Source organism: Homalodisca vitripennis, chromosome 3 (genome assembly GCF_021130785.1).
Source record: "Homalodisca vitripennis isolate AUS2020 chromosome 3, UT_GWSS_2.1, whole genome shotgun sequence".
NCBI lineage: Eukaryota > Metazoa > Arthropoda > Insecta > Hemiptera > Cicadellidae > Homalodisca > Homalodisca vitripennis.
In genome coordinates, this window is record NC_060209.1 from 163,626,204 (window position 1) to 163,654,024 (window position 27,821).

Here is a 27,821-nt window from a genome sequence, read left to right on the forward strand (position 1 = left end):
TCATAGCCTGGGGAACTTCATAAATATATGGGTGAGAGATCAAAATAGATGTCTAAAATCTCAACGAGTTCTTAAAAATTAAAACATAATATAATATTAGGAATTCGGATGACCCTCTATTGCTTCTAGAAATGAATGTAATATTATGCAACAAAATTTTAGACTATAGTATTTTACTATGATATGTATTTTCTTCCATTAATGATTACCCTTCTTTTAGTGTATAAAATTTCAAGGCTCTAGAAACTTACCATTTGCTCTATCTGTGTTCAATCTCTCGGGATAAATATTAGTATGCATGAGCATGTTTGAGGCCTTTGATGATAACATGAGATTTTACACTCCTCATGATCAACAGCAGGTTTAAATGGAACGACACAAGTTGTTAAAAAGATCTACTCTACAGGATTTGTAGGATGCATCTTATGCGTCCTTTTCACTCAACATTTTATCTCTCACAAAGTAAACAATATTCAAATTTATACTTGTAGTTTCAGCATATAATTTGAAATTTTTTTAACATCCAGTTGACGTTTTCCAGATGTAAAAATAACAGTATACTGTATTCTTTGTAAATGTGATACATATTTACACAAGGCTGTTGATGGATGTTACAAGTAATCAAATTAAATAAGAGATGTGCTGGGGGAGAAAACTTATAATGGTTTGAACTTTAAGAGAAAGAATCTTTATGATTAGAGTATACCATAAAAAGTGAGTGTCTCCCACAGCTTAGTAATGCCAGATATCCGTCTGGCCAACATAAACGTTAATGTAGCGAAACTAAACATGTACATTGTACATTGTCGGTACACTTGAGTCACCGAGCTTTCAATGATCGTTCCCATCGTCGAGACAATTGTTGGCCATTCACTACAACTGTAACAGCAACAATAACCAGGAGGGAAGGGAGAGAGTCAGTCTTGTTCCTGTTTACCTTTCACACGGACTGTGTCAGTCAAGAGTCGTGATTGATGGTTGGGGTTGGCCATCAATAGTCACATACAGCCATCAAAGCCATCTTTTACTGCCTCCTCCAACAGGCACAGCCAAGTCTACTGGAACACACATCTGGACTTTCTTTAGGAAGAGCAACCTTTTCAAGTCAAATCCTCTTCATCCATTTCTCATAAGGCGTGTGCTCTCGGATCCAAATGTATAGATACCTGAGTTTGAAAGTTAGCTGGTTATAAGTTAGCCACAAACTAACTAATACAGCTACAATAACGGGAGTCACATTACAATTTAGCTGGTTTATCTCTGCGTGTAGAAATATAAAACAAATCATTTACAAACAATAACTTCCAGTTTTTATATCGATAACAACGAAAAAGGGTCCCGGATCTTGGTGAATTTCAACCAAACTGCAACTATGAAAATACATGATTTGGAAGCTTGTGCTCTGACTAAGACTACCAGAATTTTCACAAGTGTAGGCTACTGTTTTTGATTATGTAATTTAAGAGTTACATGAAAAGAATAATACTTTTTTCACTTCTATTATTGACTGGGCGTTTAAAAATATTCGGCATTGGTCTCGTTATGGAGGTTTTAGTCATTATCTTGAGTTTCAGATTTTGTAAACCACTAGTTACAACTTTAATTTTTGACAGATAACCAGAGTGTTCCATCAGAATTTTGGCAGTTTACGCATTCAAATGAGCTGGCGCTGGCCGCCTTGAACGAACACAATCTGTCAACAAATTTATAAAAATAAGCACTTATAAGTGCCAAAAACCAAGACCTTTTTTGTTTTTATTGACAGAAAAACTTGAAGTAATTGTTTGTAAATTATATAGTATATATATATATATATATATATATATATATATATATATATATATATATATAACGCAGAAATTAACAATCCAAATTTTAATGTAACGCCCTTGTTTTGTTGTTTTAGCTCTATCAGTTAGTTTTTGGCTAACTTTAAAATTCGAGTATCTATACTTTTTTATCCAGGAGTAGAGATCTAATGATCTAAAAATAAAAGGAAACGTGCGTGTCAACACTGTACTAGACAGAGAGGACGAGAGGCTCGGCAGATCAAAAATTGAAACTGCGTTGTACACCTCAGGATTGATCCAATGGAATGATGAGTTTAGCTCCAGTTCACCTTCCTCTTAGTGCTGCGCCTGTAATCATATGCTGCACTGAGGGGAAGGTGAACTGAAGCAAACTCAGTATTCAACTCCCAGGATTAATATCCTAGCACCTTGGTAAATTGAAAAATCCCATACATTTATAACGCAGTCTATTGGTCACTTCTATTCCGTCACCGAATACGTGTAATGAAATCTATTCTGGAATTCGAAACGTTTATGACCGAACCGTGACATAAAACAAATGAAGACGTCCAATAAAGAAACGTAGTTTTATGATGATTCGCCCAGTTTCTTAGAGGACCAGAACAATGCCCCATCAGATCAGCAAATCGCCGTTGTCGGGTTCAGGTGTCGAGTGTAGGGCGAGTTCCGGTCCAGTAAATTTCCGGCCTCTAGACAGTTTACAGCTTTTCAGTCCGGTTCACAATAATTGCCGAGTGTTCCCTCAATTTGTGACTGAACTTTCGCGTCGTTTATACGGGAGTTAGTGTTCCAGGCTTCTAACACTTTATCCAAAGACTCTACTAGATTTTAAATATAAATGCATATTTTAGAAGCATGTTTTAATTGTAACTTGTTGTCCTATTTAAGAGGGATTTTTATAATTCTCAGTTGGAGAACTGATCCACAGAGTTGCAAAGACTCCACAAATTTAATATAATATTATTCATCCTAGGATTTATAATTGTAATTTTAACAATAATTCAATATTTCAAATACTATAAGTTTACCTATAAATCCAATTAAAGGTGGCATTCCGCCTAAAAGATAATACTAAAATTCAAATTGAAATCTTAACTTTTTCTTAAATTTAGGAAGTCGGGACACGTTTTGCCTAGATTGCAATCTATGTTGCATATATATATATATATGCATATTATATATGCACATACATAATATTGACAAGACGTTCAGGTGGCTGGAAGCAATGGAGAACCTAGCAACGTTTCTTGGATCATCAATTAGTCGCCTACATGCCTCAATAAACTCTGCTTCAAAATTCTAATCCATATTTTTATTTATTCTGCTTCGTTATGCATGGAAACTTCAGGACTATTTACAGGCGTAGATAGGAACAGAGAAATAATTTCCCAGTCTAAAAATAAGGCTTAGGACCAAGCCTAAGAGGTTCAAATCTTTATCTCCTTATAACAATTGTTTGTATGAATGGTATGACATATAACGCAACATAATACATCTCGCACTAAATATATATTTTAAGCTAATGTTATTGTAAACTGTAGCTCCGTTCATTTAAATTAAATTAAAATATACCGTTTTAGACATTTCGGAAGTTATTATGATCAGTAGTCCGCGTTACATTGCATAAGCATATCCACATATAAATTATGGAAAAATTGTGGTAGCTTGAGATCTTGGTGCCATGTTGAATGTCAAAGAGGTTCCATCTTGAATATGATTGCGATGTTGGGTTTCTATGCAATTTTCCTAAAATCAAAACTTAGCTCAGTCACCTATATGTGGTATTCTACACATATATTTTGCTTTAATTTTTAGAAAATTTATTATACAGTTTGAACTCGCAGGAATAGACCATGGTCGAGAAAAACATTAGATTTATAATTTTCCATTCAAGAAAAATAAACAGCGGCGTTATTTAATACTGGCTGGACTTTGGCAGAAGACCAGTTTGTTGTTCGATAGCGATGGGAGACATTGTAAGCCCAACACGATTGAAACTGCAATTTCTGTATTAATTACACTTGGGTATGACTGGTATTCTTACGTCACGATTTCCGGGTCAAGGAATTGGTCATAAGACGAATGACCAGTTCGTGATAATAAGACTAATATCTTCATCGTGTACCTTCGTCAGGCAGGGAATCTCTAAGATCGCAGAGTGCTCAATCGGTATCTGTCTCTCGCCATAGGTTCTTAGGATGGTCGCTAAATATGTATCCAAGATAGTCATACGAAACTCTTTGGTATAGCAAATATATCGTCAGAGCTGTAGGTTCTTCGGAGGTTCAGTCTGGCCTTATCAGTGGGAGCTGAGCGGACATTTCGTCAGTACAATAATAACAACGTTCTTCTCAATATTCCTTTTCGTCAGTACGTTCATCTTTTTTTCCGCTTGTTCCGTTTTTCTTACTGGCGATGCAAACACAAAATCGCCATAATATTGCAAAAGAGCAACGTACCATTAAGCAAGCTCATGAATTAATAAAAAAAAACGTAGGCCTAAATGCTGATCAACCCGATGACGCAGTTGATGAGGTCATCTACAACAGCGCCAACCAGCAACTCCTGGAATGTAGGAATAGCTGATTCATCTGCCATAACAATCAGGCAATCAAGAATCAGCGTGTACGTCGTGATGTTCTGCCAAGACAATATTTTGGCTTATCATTCTTAATGAATTTAATACTAACATTAGTTTAAGTCTGCTTTGTTTCATCTACGATACAATATAACATACAGGCCACTTATGATGATAACTTTACATCTTCGAAGCTCCGATATCTTGTTCTAGATATATACATTAAATACTCTTATTGCAAGGATTTTCAATGTTTATTATATTTAAGGACTAAGTATCCTCTAGTAAATGTAGTAATCCTCTTACCGTCTCAGCTCAAGAGCTGTTCAATAAACTATCTTCAGTTACCTCTTGTTTCACAGTAAGTCCCTGCAATTTTAATTAAATGCCGCGACATTAATAGGATAGTTGTGTAAAAATGGGTTTGACTCTGAGCCTCTGACCCTTTAGATTCAATTGGTAATTGCACTCGCCATGTAATTTATCTGAGAGATGTTCAAAGGCGACTTCTTTTATTCTTCAAAAATAAAATTACAAGTTAATTGTGATAATATTCCAAAAATATTCAGTCATTCACATTAACAATCTAGGATTATTGCTGAAATTATTTACGAATTGTTTTTATATTACAACAAACAAATGTTTTATTTTACATAAAACGATGATACAGTGTATTGTGTTATACTCTATATTATTAACCCTCTATGAGCAGAGTGACAGAGTAGTATTATAATCTCCATCGTACCAAATTTTTCAAGCTACTCTCGAGTTGTAATGATTAATATTATAATAGTGTTATGTGCCCTTAGTATGTAGAATTTTGTATATTAATAAAACAAACGATTCATTTGTTTCTACAATTTATTGCCAGTTTTGCGTAAACTGTTGTAGTTCTATCATGAAATAAAAATGAAATGAAATACAAATAGAGATATTATTTATTTATAAACACAAATCAAAATATTTTAAATTGAAACTTTTTGGCTGAGCGTTAGCGAAGGCTATTACTTGTGGGGCAAGAAAACTTTTATTTCTGCCTGTCTGTCTCTCCGCCTGATATCTCAAAAGTGACCTGACCTATACATCTGACATTTCGCATGGAGCTTCACTGATATATTAACAGCAATGATCTCTATGATAGTGTATGTCACTCACATGGTATTTGGCTGCGCGTTACCATGTTTAAACTGGTCTTACGGGTTATCATGATAGCAACGAGAAAATAGCAGAATAAATAAATTTGTAAACCCATTGGATACAACCGTACGAGATTTTAACATGCGTTTCATTCATATATGTAGGCTCTTACTCAACGCATACAAAATCATAGACTTCATTTAAGTAGACGTTTATTATTACCCAACTAAAAGCAACAACTATGAAACCCAACTTAATCAACAAAAAAAAGGAATGTATAATATCTCAGGAAATATTTCATTTGCTAAGTAAAATTACGCATGAACTAATTTCTACATAGGCAAGAATACGTTCTAGGATTGTGCACGCCCAACCATGGAATTTCACTGAGCGTCATTTAAGCCTATCACTCAGTAGGCTGACATAAATTCTCTTTTGTCTGCCGGGGGGATGTTAAAATTTCTTTTAGCATGTTTAAAATGCTAACAAGAAGAAAGATCGGCCATGGCAAAACATGCACTTTAAACTGGACACTGTTTTTCAAATGCTAAATTATTAAAAGAAATTCAAAATAAAAAAAATCCTTCGATACATATGAAACAATTTGTATAAAGAAGAATAAAAATAATCTAGATATTGGTGTACAGAGGTAGATCGATAGCTATAGTCTACTGCGGAATATGACTGTTGGATTTATTGGTGCTCCCTAAGTTTTAAAGGCTGTTGCTAGCCTAGACATAAGGGCATGCCATCCCCTGCCTGATTTGACTGAAGAGACTGGTACATAGCTGGCTTTCCTTTCTTCCAAGGACACATGTCTGAAATTTGCATAAAATCCTTTCTCATGGATCTTGAGAGGAGGCGGTCCCTCCACCCACTCTTACCCATATCCTGTCGCTACGAGAGCAGGACAAGGTCCTTTTAGGACTAAGGGCAATTTCTCAGCTTCTTGCCCTAAGATAATAAAAAGTCGCTTGTAAAATTAAAATTTGCCATCACACTATTCAGTTATCGGGTATACTTTTTAATGTATTAAGAAATAATATGTTCAGTTACCCCGCTGAACTGTTTACCTTCAATGATAGGGATGATGTAATTTACAACAGCCATTTGTTTATTAGGAGGGGGATGTTACTTTACCACTATAAGAGACATTCCACCAAGAGGAAGAGCCGAGTGTACTGAGGAGGCCAGCAATTCCAATTCATTCATACACACAACGTATTGCTATATTACAATAATTTGAAAGAACACAATTTTGGATACTTCCTGAAATATTAATAGTTAGTGTAAAGAACATTTACTTTTTATATAGCCTTAATAGTTCAAAGATTTTATGTTTTATTTTTAGTTTTGTTTGTCAAATGTTTTTATTTTACTTACTAAAAGAGCATTATTATTACAAAACTTATCTTAAAAAGGCTCCTTGTGATGAACTATTAATAAACACTTTTACTTAAAGGGGTTTAAATTAGCAAAATCTCTGTATAAATTCTATAATGAGAATAACAGCGGACTGCTTCTATTCGTATAATTAAAAATAAAGTAAATCAAGTCTAAAAGGAAAAGCGGTGAAAAGATATACGAATTTGAGGGCATTTATCTCAAATTTCATATAAAGACGAAATTTAGACAAAAATAGTTACTTATTGATTTTAATTTTGAGTGAATTTTTTCTCCTTAATGTAAAGGACACTTTGAATGACTCACTATTTTTATTTAAGTTAACGCAAACCGTAGTAAAAGTGTAATAAACGCTAAAATATTCAGTAATATTTTCAAGTAAATGCGGTAACTTTTCAAATAAATATCTTGAACCTTTAATGTTCAGTATTTTCCGACAGCAAGACGTCCGTCGCGTCGGAGAGCACACTACGTGAGAGGCCATCACTCGGACTGGAAAACTCATTTCTGTTTGTCTGTCCGCATTATATATCGAGAACAAACATGCCTATAAGACATGACATTTTGCATAAAGCTTTAATTATATGTAAGCAACATCGAGTATGATGGTACATATAAAATCCGTGGCACTTTCCTCTAAACGTTAGTTTTAAATTGGTTTTATTGATAACCATAACGGCAACGGGAAGTTCGTTGAAAAAATAAACTTGTTAAAAACCTGAGTAGATAATTCAAAATTTTTAACTAATAACATAATAACACATTTAGGCTAATTATGGACTGAACTATACTTGAATGTTCCCTGTATCTCAGCGAATCCACGTAACAACGTAACATGTGGTGAGACAAACTTCTGCTTTGTAAAGTAATCTATTACTCCTTGTATAGAGGAAGCAAATAGTTACTTTTGCATAACAGATTGGAAAGAGAAAAAGTTTCTTGATTGTTTCAGCGGGTCTTGTATTAATACACCAATGAAATTAATACTCTAAGGGAAATAATTATTTGTAGCTCTGGAGAGCTACCAACTTTTGGTAATTAAATATATACATTACGATTTTAAAATTTAAATAATATTTCTCATCTTATTAAAAATTCTTATAAGTGGTCGCCATAATAGTTTATAGTAAACGACTTGAACATGGTAAATTATACTTTTCTAAATGTTTTCTTCTTTAAAGGTAAAAATATATCAGTTTAAATTATCACAGCAATACATTTTCAGGAACAATAAAAACGCTATTCTACTAAAATACTACTCAAACTAAACAATTCGTAATTTTTTAATAAACGAGAATAATGTGCTGTCACGTAAATCCTACTACCCACTAGTATCCACTAAACATTTTATGTTTACGAGGATTAGTAGCATTCCTATAATGACTTGTGTGTTCTGTCTTTACCGTAATAAACGAGAATAATGTGCTGTCACGTAAATCCTAGTATCCACTAAACATTTTATGTTTACGAGGATTAGTAGCATTCCTATAATGACTTGTGTGTTCTGTCTTTACCGTAATTAACGAGAATAATGTGCTGTCACGTAAATCCTAATACCCACTAGTATCCACTAAACATTTTATGTTTACGAGGATTAGTAGCATTCCTATAATGACTTGTGTGTTCTGTCTTTACCGTAATAAACGAGAATAATGTGCTGTCACGTAAATCCTACTACCCACTAGTATCCACTAAACATTTTATGTTTACGAGGATTAGTAGCATTCCTATAATGACTTGTGTGTTCTGTCTTTACCGTAATAAACGAGAATAATGTGCTGTCATGTAAATCCTACTACCCACTAGTATCCACTAAACATTTTATGTTTACGAGGATTAGTAGCATTCCTATAATGACTTGTGTGTTCTGTCTTTACCGTAATAAACGAGAATAATGTGCTGTCATGTAAATCCTACTACCCACTAGTATCCACTAAACATTTTATGTTTACGAGGATTAGTAGCATTCCTATAATGACTTGTGTGTTCTGTCTTTACCGTAATAAACGAGAATAATGTGCTGTCACGTAAATCCTAGTACCCACTAGTATCCACTAAACATTTTATGTTTACGAGGATTAGTAGCATTCCTATAATGACTTGTGTGTGTTCTGTCTTTACCGTAATAAACGAGAATAATGTGCTGTCACGTAAATCCTAGTACCCACTAGTATCCACTAAACATTTTATGTTTACGAGGATTAGTAGCATTCCTATAATGACTTGTGTGTTCTGTCTTTACCGTAATAAACGAGAATAATGTGCTGTCACGTAAATCCTACTACCCACTAGTATCCACTAAACATTTTATGTTTACGAGGATTAGTAGCATTCCTATAATGACTTGTGTGTTCTGTCTTTACCGTAATAAACGAGAATAATGTGCTGTCACGTAAATCCTACTACCCACTAGTATCCACTAAACATTTTATGTTTACGAGGATTAGTAGCATTCCTATAATGACTTGTGTGTTCTGTCTTTACCGTAATAAACGAGAATAATGTGCTGTCACGTAAATCCTACTACCCACTAGTATCCACTAAACATTTTATGTTTACGAGGATTAGTAGCATTCCTATAATGACTTGTGTGTTCTGTCTTTACCGTAATAAACGAGAATAATGTGCTGTCACGTAAATCCTACTACCCACTAGTATCCACTAAACATTTATGTTTACGAGGATTAGTAGCATTCCTATAATGACTTGTGTGTTCTGTCTTTACCGTAATAAACAACGATTTGCCTGTGATAATTATTTCTTAAGTTAACCATTGATATGTTATGAAGTGCTGAAGTGATAAGTATTTATTAGAAGACACTTCTGTGCGCATCACGAATAATCTTGTCTCAATATGGTAGCTCGTCCTCAGAACTTAAATATTATAAAGTTTATGTCACAGGCTGGTAAACAAGTTTTAAATTTGGAAAGATTAAACATCTGAAACATGAATATTTCAATTCAACTTAAGAATTCAATCCCATATTTGTAATGAAGCCACAGAATTTGAAGTTCCTGGGTTAAAATTGGTTTCAATAAACATAAATTTGAAGTGTCTTTTTTAATATAATCCTATTAAATAATATTATATAATACATAAATAATTAAAGAGTAATAAAATCAACTATTAAGTTATTTTTAGAATACTTTGCCGTTTAAAATAGTGGAATTAATTATATTTACTACGTTTCGCCAAACTTATCTCACGAAAGCGTTTAATTCTAGAACAAAAAATAAACAATTCACTCACATGATCTGTTTAGGTGGAGAGTTGAAAAAATCCATTGTAGAAACCAAAATTTGCTTCTTCATCGTTGTCTTCATTCTTCTTTCTTCAATCCGGTGTAAAGAAATCAGTTCCTAAAATCTTCTTAGTTCGTACGCTACTGAAAGAGAAAGATTCCTCTTGTATTTACAGTATTTCAAAGTCACTGTTTGGCAACTCACAGTTTTGTTTTATGACACATTTTCTTATACACATTAAATTAACTTCACTCAAGTTTATTCAGTAGAGTTTATTATATTGAGAAGTGAACTATAATTTTTTTTATTTTACGAAGAAATGTTCACGTTCTGGAATGGGAGACACTACAGGAATATGATTTTTATATATTATTTTTTATGTTTCCCAAAATCTGTCTTAAATATTTTACTAGTCCACTAATAGACTGCGTTACACGTTGATTTTTGTTTATATGCACTGCAATAAAATAAAATGTTTTTGTTTGAAAAAAATTAAGAAATTAACATTATTCGAGTTCTTTCAATATATCTAATATAGAATGTCGTTCAAAAGAAGGTTTCGTATTATTTTAAGAAGTTCGACCAAATTCGTGGAAACATAAATACTTGTATTTCATCAGACACTTTGAAGATGCTGCACAGAAAGAGCTTATAAGAGCGTTTTTAACTAGTCAACTAACTGGCGAAGATATCTCATAGTTTACAAGTCACACGCACACAAAAGAGGTTTAATTTAAAAAAAAATATAATTTTAACAACTGCTACCAACTAGCGTCTAACAACAGGTAACACTTCGAAACGAAGACGCGCAGCAGGATCAGGACATCTCCGCACTACACTGGCTGTCCTTCCTAGCCGCCTTCCACTGACTGACTGACTGTCTTGCCATAACCTCCACTACCTCTTCTCTTATCAGTGATCCACTTTGCACATTTCACGCTGGTTTCTCTTTCTTTCAGACGTCGATCTTACTGAAATTCTACAATGGACTTTTATAACTAACAAGTGTTATATGTGCCCCAGATTTCTACGTTTTCGATTATACTATACTATATTTTCACATTCATGGAACGTTCAGTACAATTCCTAGAATTAACCGTGTCAGATTATTTAATATAACTTTTAGATAGGTCAATATTAATTATTAAAAATTTAAGTAGTATGATTTTTTCATGAATTTATGACGTTTTCACTGTTAAAATTGTTAATACTGCAGATATTAGTCAGTTTCCGTTAGCTGCCTGCAAAATTTAAATTTGTTCTGTGACAATTTAACTACTGAAATAACCATTCAAACAAAAAAAAAACAGTTTTTATGGTTGTTTCAAAAACATATTAGTATTTCTAGTTTCCGAACGCTCAGACAAAATTTACTGTCTTAGGCCATCAGTGTAGCCACTAATGCAGCCCTGCTCTGATGGTGAAAGACGGAAAACCCTACAAATAGTGTCCATTGGTTTACGTACAGAATAAAATTCTGGAGGATCTACTATCCAAAATTATAAACTTATTTTTTGGCTGAGTGTTAGCTAAGTCTATCAATCGAGGGGATGGAAAAATTAACCTCTGTCTGTCTGCTCGATATCTCAAGAACGAACTACCTATGAACTTGGAATTGTGCATGAATTTTCATTTCTGAGGAACAATCAGTTCGATCATGGTGCCTGTCAGTCCATGACATTTGGCTGAGCGTTAGTGAATATTTTTACATTGGTCTTGCGGTTAACCAAGATGGCAATGAAAAAATTTCACAATAAATAAATCTGTATGAAAACTGTGTACGCTCATAAAATATTTTAACATACACTTGTGCCTAACTATCTCAACATATACATCATTTTATGTTTTATGGTGAATTTTGTGTAGTCTTTTTTATTTAAACACGGATATGTTACCCAATATAATGAACAAAATATGAGCATCATCATGAGTCACCTGGCAAGATTTATCGAGATAGATTTCATCTGCAGGCTTTAAATTTTGCATGATATTTAATTTCTACGTAGACAAGACTAAGTTCTATGATGGCGCATACTAACCATAGAATTTGGCTGAGCGTCGTGAACTTAGCAGGCTGACACAATAATTTGTATTTTGTTTGCCGGGGAAAGTGAACAATTATTTTCCATACGATTCTCTGCCTTTCTATCTGTCAATAATAAAATGAGCTATATACTATAGAATGTTGCATTGAACTTGCATTTGACTTCCAACCTTGTAAACTGTGGAGAGGTTCAGGTTCTATCCATGAAATGAACACAAGCTGTTATGAGGCTGACTGGCAGTAGTGGTTACTTGTCCTGATCGACAAACCAAACTTTTCATAAACAGACTTTAACGTCGCTACCTTGGACCTTTTGAATAAACAAATCAATAGAATTAATTCTTCCTTGGACCTATGTACGAAGTTTCAGATCTCTATCAAGACTTACGACACAGCCAGACTGGCAAACTAACAGATTCTAAGAATAACCTGTCGGCTCCTTATTAATTAATAGTTAATATTAATTTACTAAAATGTAATTGTACACAACTTTTAAAAGAAACAATACGATGATTATAAAACATATAGAACACATCTGCCTACACTTGAATGTTTTTACAGAATACATTGGCAGAAATGCTAAAAATAGATTGGGAAACACCTAACGCGAAGAATGTGACACTGCACTTGTTCCCATTTCCCTACTAACCTGCCGAGGAAGAGGGAGTCACGGTTTTTGCCAAATCCACTGAACCAGTTAATTAGTAGTACGTGACCTCACGTCAATGATACAAAAATATCACCCATTGGATCTCTATGTGTTTTGCGCCTTCTTCTGTTTCGGACGCGGTTTTTGTTCTATGTTTCACTTTTTATTTACTGTCATATACAGAGAGGGGGAAAAATCAGGAGGTTAGGGAAAAGTTTATTGCTCTAGACACAATAATGGTGGATTCGAAATACAAATTATATACATAGTAATTTGTTATAACAACTTTAAAAGTAATTTGAAATTAAAATCATTAATTTTACACAAGAGGACGGTGAAAATTAACACTAATAGCCACACTGAGACATCATTCGTGGATACTGAAAAACTGATTTATGTAAACTTATGTAAAAATAAGTCTTTCAATTCTCATGAAGGCAGAAATACATTTAAACAGCATTCCAAAGATAATACAGCTGTATTTCATTATTTTCAATGCCATTGATAATGTGATACATCAGAAAGAGTTTCAAAAGGGTGTTAATTATAGTAAATATATTTTTCTGAATACGATGACTTTCTGACAAAAATGAAACTAAACGAATTGATACAAATACTCAAAATATTTTGTTGAATGTAGATATAATTGAAATAGACCGACAGTTAACTGCAAAATTGTATAATCGCTTGTTCTTAATATGGTTATAATAGTGTTTTGATCATTTGATGATGATTTTGGAAATTTACCTTTCCTTCTGACGATTTAGTGGTTGAGATATTTTAATTTTATAAGATTGCAGAAAAATTTGTGAAATTTCATGAAATCGACTAGATTCTATGTACAGTATTAGTAAGATTTCATCACATTTATGACACTTACTCAGTTGTAAGACTTAAAAATAGTTTTAGTGTACCTTGCTAATGAAATAATGCACAAAACCTTACTTAAAAGTTTGTGTATATCTTTAACACTTTTTCATAAACTAGTTATTCAAAGTAGATACAATTTCTTTTGAGTCTTCAATTATTTTCTTATTTTATTCTTTACCTGAATTCCTAATTTACCTTATTGTTCTTTGTTAGGTACTCTTCGCGTTAACTTTGTCATTAACGATTTCCTACATTGGTTTTGAAGGGTTGATATCATACCCGCTGTGCTTTTACTGTTTTATTTATACAGTAACTCATGCCTGAAAGGCATGCTAGTAATAATAACTGTTGTCTTTACAGCTCTGGAGTAAATTACGCAATTCATTTGTAAAAAAACCATGCAAGAATTAAAAACTTTTACTTTTTTTCGTATGGTAAATCTACGTTATAATAATTTTGAATCGCTTTCCGTGTCTGGGTTCAAGAAGTACAGACATGGGGTTCTGCGCGCGGGTGGAGGAGGGGAATAACATTGGGATTTCCCTTGGAGCCTTCGGTATTCTCGTGACCCAAGAGGCGAAAACTGGAATATTTGCTATTTTTTTAATTTGTCTCGTGGTTATATTTAAATAAAAGGTGTTCCGATATTTCAGCAAAGGTGAGGTACATATTTCGTGAATGGCTGGAAGAGCCTCGATCGCGCGCTCAGATCCCTTATGCCATCTGTACGTTAGCAATTTGTTATAACAGGATGAATTGGACCGGAGCTAATTGGCTGTTATCCTCGGTAGCAAAGGGCGGAAATGATAACACCCCTCCCTCCTCCTCTAATCACTGTAATAGATGTTCTAGATGACAGGTGTGTTCCAACCAGTGTCAAGCTCTCATTTATTATAAATATAGGCCCTACGTCATTATTATATTTTATCGGTATCTATAATACGCATTGATCTTTGTCCTGTTACTTATCTCAAAGTAATATGACAGACATTATTATATTATCGTCATTACCTCTAAGAAGTACAATGCCATATACAATAACATATTTGCATATATCGCTTGAGCGTACGCACCGGCTCAGCTGCTTGCCCATTTAGGCTTATTTCCATATCATATTTATACTTAAGATATATTAATCGTACTTTTGTTAGTGCTTTTCTATACTTAGTATCAATGTTTATTTTGGTTATTACGAGTTCTATGAGTTCGGTGAATACAGACCTATTGTGGCCTGTAGTCTGTAGTTCAGTTTTAATAATTACTGTTGTGTTTTAATAGGTGTATCTTTTAGAGTCAGTGTGCATGGAGTTGGCATAAAACGTGATTGTTGTGACTTATAAATTTCACGACGCTCTGGTATGATTTGTTTATTTTAGCCCCCATTGTAGTTATGTGTTAGGTTGGTTATTCCCCTGGGGAGTAGGTCAAATTGCAGATTTTGAAACGTAGTATTACTAAATTTGTTGTATCACTGAACTTGATGTCCGAAAAACCCCTATCTTCTTCACAATCCTTCCGTCTTCAAATCAAACTACTATTTGAATTATAGGCAATTTTTGTTCCATCAACTCACACTAAGTGGTCATATTTTTTTAAGCTATTTAATTCTATGTACATTCAATATTATGATACTTTCCATTTAATTTCAAACAAATCATTCTCTAAGAATTTCAAACTAGATTTCCATTCACTTTCTTTTTTTTTGCCTCATTATGGTATTTTTGAGCTTGTCCATTGGTTTTATCACTGACTGATCCGACATCGATAGTTGAATAAGAATTTAAGAAGTAGTTTTTAGTCGCACTAAGCTTTTTGAGGAAAGTATTCTTAGTGTTTTCGAAACAATTGATAATCATAACTATAGTTAAACTATTCAGTATAGTTAAATGTGGGATTATTAGCAGTGGCGTAGCTACCTTGGGTGGCACCCGGTGCGGAAGTTGGTGGTGTCACCCCATCGAAAGTAAAAAGCAATACATTTTAAATGATAAAGGTCATGGATCATTTATTATTTATAATATTGAAGAAATAGCAAAGCAATAATAACTAAGACAGAAAAGGAATTGTTATACAATTAAAATTTCTTCTTTCTACCTTTGACAGCTGCAAACTCAGTAATAACTTCATAGAAATTTATATTTTGTATTGCCTCGTGTTCGGTGGATAATATACCAACACTGCTAAGCCGCGATTGGGTCATTGTTGCCCGCGAATAGGTTTTTTTTTAATTTTAATTTACTGAAAATCCTCTCACATGAAGCTAAGGACACGCAACAACACACTTCACGAAACAAATGAGAAATGTTGCAACTGAAACGTCAAAGATCGCGAGTATGGGACGGGGAATACCCCATGACAGCGTCAGGCTCTTTTGCGGGAATCCACGAATTATACATAGAGCTGAGCTAGTGCTAGTAGAGGAATCCCGGAAAAAGAAATTTTTGTGCTAGCGATTTTTTATTTTTTGTTTGTGCATTGTTTTTAGAGTTGAGAGACCGAGTGAGTGTCACCCCAAGAAAGGTGACAACGGGTGCGGCCCGCCCCCGTCCCCCCTTTTCTACTCCACTAATTATTAGCAATCCATAAATTGTTGTATTAGAGTAATTCATATACCATACTTTGTCTTTGGATTCACAAAATACTAATTCTAAAAGAGGATAAATTAAAAGCTTCAGGAACACTGCCAATAATAAATAGTTAGCAGTAAACAATGAAAGGAATGTAGACTATAGTTAGGAATATTTTGCATTGTTCTAAACTGAGACAGACCAAGAATAACAACAGTCTTCCTGTCTGTCCTCTAATCTCTTCACGAGTACATCATTCCCTCATGCCTTAACACCTCAACAACCAGTAAGTTATTCTCGTTCAATAAGTACACAGTACACTAATAAATTACGAAACAACTTATGCATAAATCTGGCCTTAAGACGTCTCGGTGTTTTCGTCTTAGTGTTTGTAACGGGCCTGTATTAACAGATGCGTTACTTTCTGTTCGATCTCTTCTGTGTATCTCTACCATCAGGAAGCGGACCTGAGCATATGGCGGGTGGAATTCAATCAGAGTATCTTTATCAATCAGAAGTTCAAATTTCTTTTCTCTGACATGGCGTTTTAATAACACTGCTTTAGAATGGCATAGCCAAACAGGAAGCGACTGATCTTGAGTTGAACGTCTGTTGTGGATAAAAATTTTTCCGTGAGAGGTCATTTTCATTTATATTCACAGTAGATAACAAATAGCATATAGCGCATCTGGTAATACAGACTCCCATTAAATCCTTAAGGATGATATTAAGTCCTCTTGGCCGTAAGATAAGATTTTTTGCTGTCCCTAGGCCTATATCGTTCTACTTGACCGGTATCGTTACATCGAGGGTTGTACGGTTTGGCTTGACTCGTAGTAATTCCGTGACATATTAGGAATAATTTATTCTCTTGGGACATGAAATTTTATCCTCGGTCAGAATGATTATAGCTTGGTTTGCCGAAAAGAGTGAAGAGTTTGGTTAGAGTTTATACTACTGTTGTAGATGTCACATTAGCACATGGGAAAGCAAAGGAAAAGTAGAATACTCGTCGACTATGATTAATATAATATAATTAGGTAACATGATGGGAATGGTCCTTTAAAATCTGTATTTAGCCATTCGGAATCCAAACGCTGTAGTTGATCATATTAGTGCAACCTCAGTTTTGTAAAATCTTGGATTTCTGCACATACTGGATTGTTATTTACAATAGCTTTAACTTTAGCCTCTGAAAAAGGTACAGTTTTACACTTTTCCCAGTGGTTTAATATTTTTACTCCTGAATGATATATTGGCTTGATGTAACCTTGTCTGGTTTCAATAACTTTATATGCTTGAGTAAAAATAAAGAGTAATTAAGATAAATAAACTTAGGTCTGGTAAACTTAAATGTAGGCTTTATTCGTCCACAGTAATGGACTGTGATTCATATTGCCATTCAGCTACATTTAAACACAAATTAAAGAATGGAAACAAGACAGAGCAACAAAACAATATCACATGTGACAGATATCTCAGTTTCACATACGTTTTTATCACAGAATGTGGTTGGTGTTTCAAATCTCATTAGGGAGAGTACCTTGAACAAATCCATCCTTGAGCATGTAAATTCAAAAATTATCATAGGTATTTTAATAACTGGGCGATGTAGAAATGTACTTGCCCTCATATTCTTGTTCCACTCGCGTAGGTCTTCACTCAATCTGGCTGTCCAGCAACCTTTGCCTCTTGCCATCAGCCTTACCAATCCTTAGTGGTATGTACCAACAATGTATTAAAGACTGAGATAACTTATACCAATAAAGTTATCAAAAGCGATCAAATCGATAGGACTAATCACTGCAAACACGAGGACAACTTTACTTGTTTGAGTATTGTTTGTTCCGAACTTACCCCATTTGGCCAAGCAATGGAAGTATAAAGTCCTTTATAGAAATGGAAACCTTTCTGAAAATGGATAACTCTTCATTAAAACTCGACAAAAATGCTAAAATGCAGTTTCTTAGTTCTCGAATAAAGCTGCTGAATAAAAAGGTAAAATTTAAGAATGTTGCGGATATAAAGCAGCTAAGTATTTCTCTGTAATGCTAGACTGCACACCTGACCTTAGCCACAAAGAGCAGTTATCACTATTTGTAAACATTGATGTGGATGCAAGTCCTCTTGAGAGAGAAAGTGAAGGTGAAAGCATCAAAGAACATTTCCTTGGATTCTTGGACGTTAAATCAACAACGGGAAACAATCTAACTGATGTTCTTGTATAAGAGTTAGATGAAAGTGGATTGCAAATCAAGGACTGCAGGGAACAAGGGTATGACAACGGGTCCAATATGAAAGGTATCCACTTTGGAATACAGGCACGGATCTTAGAAATAAATCCAAAGGTATTTTACGTGTTCTATGTTAGCCATAGCCTCAACCTCTTAATTTGTGACACTGCAAATGTTCCCTCGAAGCTATGACGTTTTTTGGTATTCTGCAAAGACTTGTGCTTTTTACTGCGTCAACAATGAAGTGGTAAATTTTTATGAAACACGTACCGAATCTGTCTGTAAAAGGTCCTGCGACACTCGTTGGGAAAGTAAACCGCAAAGCACTTCGATATCTATTTAAGAAAGTCTATACTGCACTAGTTAAGGTCTAAAAGCATTGGCACGATCGGTTATGAATTAAATAAGTAGATATGAGTTCCTACTAACCCTATGTATTTGGTATGATGTGCTGTTTGCAGTTAACAGCATTAGCAAAAACCTACAAGTTCAAAAAATGTACCTTGGAGTTGCGTCGTAGTTACTTCAAGAGCTAGTTCAGTTTTTTCAGAAGTGAAGGTTTTGTGGCGGCAACATTGGTAGGAGGAGAAATTAGTGAAACTCTGGGCTTAGAGCTAAATTTAAAAGAAGTAATGCAGCTAAAGAAAAGAAGAATGTTTGAGTACGAGGGAGAAGATGGTCCTACATCAGAATTCGCTGAGAAAACGTTTAAAGTGGAATATTCTTATGTTATTGCAGATACTGCAGCACAGTCCTTAAACAGGAGGCTGGAGCAAATTGCCAATTACTATACTATGTTTAGATTTTTGTATTATGTCAAAGAACTAAAAGCAGTGAAAGAAGACAAATAGTTTTAAAAGTGTAAAGACAAAGAATAGTTCCTAAGTTGAGAAGAAGAAAAGGATATTTGTGGAAATGAACTTTTTTTGAACTTAAGGTTTTTTGTGAACTCCTACCGGTTGAGGTGGAAAGTACTGCAGGAATTTTGAGATTTATTAACAGGATTCAACCCTATTTCCCAACGCATCCATTGCGTATATAATTTTAGTGAATATACCTGTTACTGGGCAAGCGCAGAAATTAGTTTTTCCCGCTTGAAAATTATCAAGACATATTTCAGATCGTTCATGGGTCAAGAAAGACTATGATCCCTGGCAATGTTATCAATTGAATCTGACACGACGGCCAAAATCAATTTTGATGACACTATTGACGACTTCCCTGGAATGAAAACGAGAAAAAAACAGTTCACGTAAGGTGAGTCTCAGTTTATAGTTATTTTAACGCAATTAAAAAATTATCTAACCATGGACTATGGACGATTGCAGTTACAGGGTTATTTTTTATCGGTTAGTAAGAACTACCTGTTTTTATTTATTTATATTCAACTAATATTTTACCAGGATTCTTATGTAAAATTAAGTTAAATTATTTTACGGGTGCGAACACTTATTATATCACATATACCTACCTATGATCACCCTTCATACCGATTGCCAAAAACATTATAAATGCAGTAATGTGCAAATAACACTAAATATTTTGCAATAATATGTTTTATTAATAATTGATTATTTTTTAAAACCTAGAAAAAATGGTGTTGTTACTGCATTCTAATTAGTTTATTTCCTCTCAGAATTACATTATTATTTATTTTACATTATTTGACCTATAATACGTTTAAGAATAAACTGTACCTATTGTTATTATTTTTGATTTTTTTCTAAAACACAGTTTTTTCTATAAACCTACAAGAAAATAACAATTCTAAATTATACCAACCTGAATGGGAGTTTTGCATGTACACAACCTCTTTCCGAACTGTAAGAGATTAAACGTTTTCTTTTTCAAAGTGCTTAAAATGGTGACTTTGCAAGTACAGTTTTTCAAGAATTTCCGGGAGAGGACCCCCCGATCCCCTAGAGGATCCCTTAGTGACCTTACCTCCAAATCCCCCGGCAATCGTTGTTCAAGAAGGCCTCGCAAAAGTGTATTGCTCCAAGCTTTATATTTTCTAATGACGACTCTAAAAAAAATGAAAGGGATGCATCTGTTAGTGGGTGATGATAAAGGATTAAACGGTTAAACCTTTTATACAAGTAGAAAAAGCTAAAATCGTACTAGCATGGTCTTGTCTTAGCTATTTGTTTTCCTCTTGTTGTTTATCTAATGTTAAAAAGTTATCTCAGTTGATCTTTAACTTTTTTTGTTTCATATTACGTTTTTATTCATATGATGTTATATTTATCAAATTACAACGCTCTTTTTGATCTACCGTATTTTGTAATTCGTATTATAAACACGTCTGGGATGTTTACAGTTAAAAATAAAGTACATTAAATAAAAATCGTTATAGAAACTCAATTTAGGCACTTTTTATTACATAAACTTTTGTTTCAAGATATTTAAAAACTACATGAAAAGAATATTTAGATTATATAGCCAAAGAATTAATGTTGTTATATTTTATTTTATTGAAATTCATATGTTATAGTCTAAGAACATCAAACAAATAATCATGATATCTTTCTAGAGGCAGTGTGGTAAACAGAATTACTGAAATTTGTGATTAAGCAGGCAGTGACTTTGCATATGGCGTATTTGTTGATGATTGTTCTCTAAAATTCAATCTTTTTCGTTGAGTGAGATTGTATGGTCATTGGAACGTCAAAAAGTTATCAAATTAATTTCAGAGTGCTGTGCCGGTTTGGTGGAATTTGTTGTGTGTTGTGACTATGGTTTCAATCTGCAGATGATACAAGGTAATGCTCCCATAATTAATTCTTGTTATCAGCTTATTCTAAGAAAATTGTCACTCATTAAGGTTGATTGCCAAGGGCTGGCTTGGTTACTTTTAATAGTTGTAAAGTTTTCAATTCTCTGCAAGTTTCACTAATTTCTATTGGAACTGGTGAACTGGCGCCTATTTATGGCCTAAAATCTGGTGAACTGACACAATTTTAGTTTTCTTTTATTTTATAAATAATTTTAAGATTATCTTTTTACAATAGAAAAAAGCATGAGGTAGCTAGTATAGCTGTTAGTAACTCAAATGCTTAATTCTATGTTATAGATAGGCTAGCTGATTATTAAATTGTGAGTTTGAATTTCTCTTCAGATAGGAAGACCACTAGTATTAACATACAGGCCTAACCTTGGAAATGAGAGTTAATTTCTTTTAAGCAGAAAATATTTAACTTTTGTAATAGCTTACTTAAAAATCTAAAAGATGAAAAAAGAATGCTTTGCCCAGTTACTCTTTCATATTATATTTTCAGTGTAAAAATAAAAATACACCATTATTGGATCATCTTTGCCCTCATCACTTGTTAGGCCACTTCGAATTACAGACTTTGATCGTAATGTCAAACACCATTGTATCATAAATTATACATTGTGTCTCCAGACATGCAAAGGATTAAGGGTAGGGTACGATAAGCGGACCCGTTTTTTACATCGAAGAATGTAGTCATCGATACCTAATATTCGCATCTCAAATCCTAGACTATCAATCGATATAAAAGTATCTATAGTCCTCAATAACAATCATATGTTTTAAATTAAAATGTGAATTTAATATGTACAGTGATCAAACAAATTATTATAACAAAAATTAGGAAAACTGAAGACGACCATATTTGCTCCTCTCACAGTTACAGTTGTTTCTTTCCCACAAATTTCACATAATGGGGTTTTCTGTACGAGTCCAACATGTCACAAAAACAATATATTTTTTTGTCTTACCATCTTTCAAAGCAATGTCGTGTAGTTTTCTAAAATTGACTGCCATTTTTAATAATCAAAATTACTTATATAAAATTGAAATATTACCCTACGTGTATTATTTTAAAGTGTTTACAGCTGTAGATATTGGCTATTTAAGTTAATAGTTCAAAATAATTAAGCAGTATCGATTGATTATATTGATGGTTATGATTAAGTAATATCGTTTGCCAATTTCAATATAAGAAACCGGGTCCGCTTATCGTACCCTGCCCAGGATTAATTATGAATAAAATACTATCTAGGCTAAGTGTATTTATAAAATGTAACAAACAAAACCATGTAACATTTAGTTACTTTTAATTATTTTGAAGGATAAACTGTCTGACAGTGTCACAATATAAATAACACATGTAGCCTACATTTCCATTGTAATTGTGAACAGTAATAACTCAAATAACATACACATTATTTTACTTTGTTTAAATTAATTTTGGAACAATGCTGTTATTCAATATATTAGTGGCAATAATTAATTGTTATTAACTATACAGTAGAACCCCTCATATCCGGCCTCGGTTTTACCGCACCTCGGTTTATCCGGCCACTTCCCGGAAGCCAATATCGAAATTTATTTACCACGGCTTGCAGACGCACAGTTGCACGCACTAGTCTCCCACGACTCTTGCGTTATTTTGGTGTATCTATTTGTTTACATTTTCCTGTGTTGTCCTCAGTTGAGCTAATAGGTTTAACCTGTAAACAGTTCGTTGATTATTTCCAGTGCGGTTAGTACAGTACAGTACAATTGTTTTGTTTCATCAAGTGCTGTGTACTGTAGGTTGGTTTATCCGGCCGAATCGTTATCCGGCCAGGGGCTCGGTCCCGTGGTGGCCGGATATGAGGGGTTCTACTGTAATTAGATTGTTTTTTGCATCTGATAATTCAAAGATGACAGGATAGGCTTAAGAAGAGGAAGCTAGAGTAGAAATACAATAAACATACTGCTTACAACACAGGATGTATTGATTCAAGTGTGTAAATGTAAATGTTTTAATATTTGAGTTTTACAAATCTATTTTTCACACAATGTTCCACTTCAAATCAACCAATGGTCTGGACTTTACCCTCTCAGATTTTGATGTTTTTCATACGGAATTTGTACCTACCAAGACTAGTGAAAATGCAAAATCTTACATAATTTTTTTTTGTTTTTGAGTGACAGCGTATAAAATTAGAAACATTTTTTACTTTTTTAGTTTTTAGAGCTTTTAGTCATGTCTCAATATTTTCTATGCAGTCTAGCTTAAGAAAACTACTAAAGCTAAAGAGCCCAAGTTTGTGATATCCTTTTTCATTTGAATACTCTTTGATATATCAAAACCTATGTTTAGTATATTTTTGAATTTTTTTAGTCCTCTCTATAACGGTTTTTGAAAAACTCAAGTATGTTCCCTTACATTTTGTTGAAAACATATGTTATTTACACAACACTGACTCTATATGTATACATTAATAACACTCCATGAGGTTTGGATGCTCATCGTTCCTGTGATGCTTACGCAAGCTAGCGTTTGAAGACTGTAGGCTCTTGGCAGCTGTTTTGTATTCTACTTTTGGCCACCACACTAATGTAGCATATTAAGATAACGTTTTCATATATCCAATAAATCATTTTGTGTTTGAAACCATATTTAAATCCAATGGAACTCCTATTTTATGTTATCAATTAAAGTACAATGGATAGCCTATACTCCAGTCATTCTGAGTAATTATTTGGTCAACTTCGATTTCTTTCATATTTTAGTATGACACTCAGGCAACCCTTATAAAGCAAGAGACATGAAAATTAAGTGTTGGAAAGCCAATGTTAACCTTGCCAAGTGATTGGAGGGTTCTTTATCAAAGTGCTGTGCTGCTTCCTAAATCTCGTCCAACTTAAGGAGGGGTTAAGGCAAGATCTGAGCTTCATTTTTAGATAATATCTCAGAGAAGGCTTTTCTTTATTCGCCAGCAGTGCATGACCATAGAAAGCCTATGCTGATGGTCAAGGGAATTTATGATTGGTACTTTTCTGTGATAGACCATGCTGTATGGTATAGCACAAGTAAATAATGTTTATAAATTCTTCTGGCCATCAGTGAGATTTCAGTGGCACAACCCCATGCTACTGACACAATAATAAAACATCCCTTAAGATAGTATGTGCATTCAAGCTCAGACCATATGCTAGTGCTGTTATCTCAATGGGTATTGCATCAATTAATTAAATAAGATAATGATAATTTTACACTTTTACCCACAAAAGTAGACTAATATGAAGTAGACCGAAAATTGTTTATGTTTTGGTATAATTAAATATAAGTGCTTACGTAACTTAAACCATACTTTTAAACGTCATAAGTTGATAAATAGATTAGCAATTACCTTATTAATTCCCTGAATCCATATCCTCATCAGAGCTGGCAGCAACGGAATTGTTCGAAACCTCTTATAAACTTGAGCGATGGAGTGAAAAATATGATATACTCTTTCCTTGTATTCAGAGTATTTTCCTTTGAACATAAATTCCATAACATAAAATAGATGAATGGATGCAAATGATCCTTAGTGTTTATTACCTGGGAATGTTTCTATGTGGTTACCTTGAATACATGGCTTCAGTTGTATTTTTGCCTCATTTATTTCTACAACTTTTCCAGGTCCATCTAACACTTGGAATTCTTTTTCATTAACAACGACCACACTTGTCTGAGAGAATTGCTTGTTCATTCAATTGCTGTGTGATCAGACAGGTTTAGTTTGTTAATGTCAAGTTGTGACGTCTAGGTTTTAGCCCAAACAAGACAAAACAACAAATTGTTTGCTTAAACAAGTTATGATTTTTATACCATGTGTTATTATACTGTGACTTTTTCGGTAGTGAATCTTAGTTTTCTTTTTTGCTTATCCACCAAAATAATTTGATCCCAACAACTTCATGAGTGTCGTGTTCCTCTCCATATAAAGTGATAAAACCACCATAATTTGGACATTTCTTCAAACGTGGCAAAACACTGATTGCGGTAATTCTGAGCAATTACTTGGTCAACCCCAAACTTTTTCATATTTTACTACGGTCATAAGGATGTTCTCAGAAAGCAAGAAACATATAATTCAAGCCTCGCAAAGCCGTCCTACAGGTTGCCAAGCGATAAGAAGGTCCAAAGTCCACGCGATAACAGTGGCTTGCGGGAGACGCGTGGAAGGCCAGTTGTGAGTAGGCCTACCGTTATGGCTGGTGGTTCCTCCGATAATCCTTTTTTGTGTGACGGGTGTAAGAACACGTTACTTAGTTTCACAGTTTCAAGTGAAGATCAGGAAAAGTTAAAACGATTTTTGTACGAACACGGCGTTTTGCAACGCACCAAATTTTGCCCTCTAGAATTTGATATTTTACTGATAGGTACTATTTCGTGGGATGTTTTTCTTTCCTTGACAGCTGGAGGCACTCGTCTCAACTCGATAACAACTAATTAATTTGTAGCTCAAAATTTAAGAAAAACATTGTTCATTTGGATCAAAATTCTGCTCATTTCAGTATTATTTTTCATTAACGTTAACTTTCCGGGGCCTAAATTGTGTTTTTTTAATTTCACATACATCTCTAGATTATCGTAGTAAAATATCTCTAGATTATCGTAGTAAAATATGAAAAAGTTTGGGGTTGACCAAGTTTTTTTTACTTTCAAAGAACTACCTGACGTCATACTTAAGTATGAAAGAAATTCAAGTTGACCCAATAATTGCTCAGAATTACCGATTAGCCTGTTATTTTAAATGTTTGTAATTTAATATATATATACAGTGTTTCAAAAGCGACTTTACAACTTTGGAAATTCATATAAATTTATTCAAAAAGAGTACAGTGCTGGTTTTAGTGTCGTTTTAAAGGAAGGCTTCCATTGGTTATTTTTTAGACATTCCATCGGTAGTTGATTTCTTCCCAAACTCAGCGGCAGCGTAGATTTTTGTGAAAGTTCCAGTAGAGAGGCGGGCAAATGAAGTACATACACCATATCCTTGCTGAAGACCTAGAAGAAAAAGTCTAGCAGTGTCAGGTATGGGCCACGTGGGTGCCATGCAATTGGCGGAGCACGGTCAATCCATTGATCTGTTAAGCGAGAAATCCCTGAACGTCAGTCAGATAGTGTGGTGGCTACCATCTTTGCATGAAGTCAACATTTCATTTTTGGTTATCCTCATCAATCTGTGGTATCAAAAATTGTTGCAACATAACCAGGTACACTATCCCGTTGATGGTTCACTCTTGAAAAAACAGGGCGATACGTTTTCTTCTTGCTCAATATACAAAACTTGTTCAGCTTAGGGCTATCACGAGCTTGTTGCAATGCTTCATGTGGATTTTCACTGCCCCAAATGCTATAGTTGAGTGTTATACTTTTAGTGAAAAGTTGATTCGTCAGAAAGTATTATGTTGTCCATGAAATGTTCATCATCATCCAATTGACTTAACATATCAACACAGAAGTACTTCCGGGCAATATTATCACTGTCTTTAATTGGTTGTGAAAACGACACTCTGTATGGTTTCATATACAAACATTTTCTCAACACACACCAAACCGTCTTATGTGGGACTTGCTGCTAATCAATTTCTAGGGCTGTGGACAAAACTTTGCCTCACTTGCTCAACGACATTGTCGGATATGCTTGGGCGACTTGATGATTTCATATGTTTTACTGAACACCCCGTTTCTAAAAAATATTTTTGTCACTCATAAATTGTAGTCCTACTAGGAAGATCTTTAGCGTACATGACACAAAAATTTCGCTGAACTGTTCTCGTCGACTTAAATTCTTCAAACCAAAACACACAGCTAGCACACTCTGGTCCAGGAAAGGTAGCCATCATTAACCTAACTGCTGCTGGTACTTATCTCAGTGTGATTCTGCACTAACATACTACACGAATCAGAACTAGATGTGTTTACCTTTAAAACAACACCAAAATCAGCACTGTACTTTTTTTTGAATAGTATTATATGAATTTTCTAAATTGCAAAGCTTTTTTTGAAACACCCTGTAATATATATATATATATATATATATTTAGTCAATATTGAAGTTACTAATATTTCTTTTTGAAGGATTTAGTAATTATTTTTCTCAAACAACTTTTGGGGTTCCCTCCCTCACAAAGAAACCACAGATGTAGTCCCAATTAAATTTTTGGATGGACGAAACATGGTTGCCCTCTTATCCCCAATTGTTGCGTAGAGGCTTGTAATGCAGAGTCTCTAGCGAAGCTGACGTATCTTCTTATTTTCTATTTATAAGCAAAAACTAATTATTTCTAGTAACATCATACCAGAATCAATACAATTATTATATATTGTTAATTAAGGCATGGTGAAAGAGGAATGTTGATGGTCATAATGAATTTCTGATAATGTCATAAAGTAAGAGGAAGTTAGTACCAAAACTAACACAAATGACAATGTGCATGATGTATATCAAATAAACTTTATTTACTAGCTATTGATAGTTTATTCAAACAG

The 27,821-nt window shown here is 34.0% G+C and overlaps 1 protein-coding gene across 3 annotated transcripts in view; it reads left to right on the forward strand.

Moving 5' to 3' along the window:
- Positions 1–21,116: 21,116 nt before the first annotated feature.
- LOC124357732 (acyl-CoA:lysophosphatidylglycerol acyltransferase 1-like) overlaps positions 21,117–27,821 on the forward strand; it is a 79,270-nt gene continuing 72,565 nt past the window's right edge. For all 3 annotated transcript variants that reach the window (XM_046809742.1, XM_046809745.1, XM_046809743.1), the window contains exon 1: positions 21,117–21,299. The gene's annotated coding sequence lies outside the window, so the exon portion shown is untranslated. The remainder of the gene's footprint in view (positions 21,300–27,821) is intronic.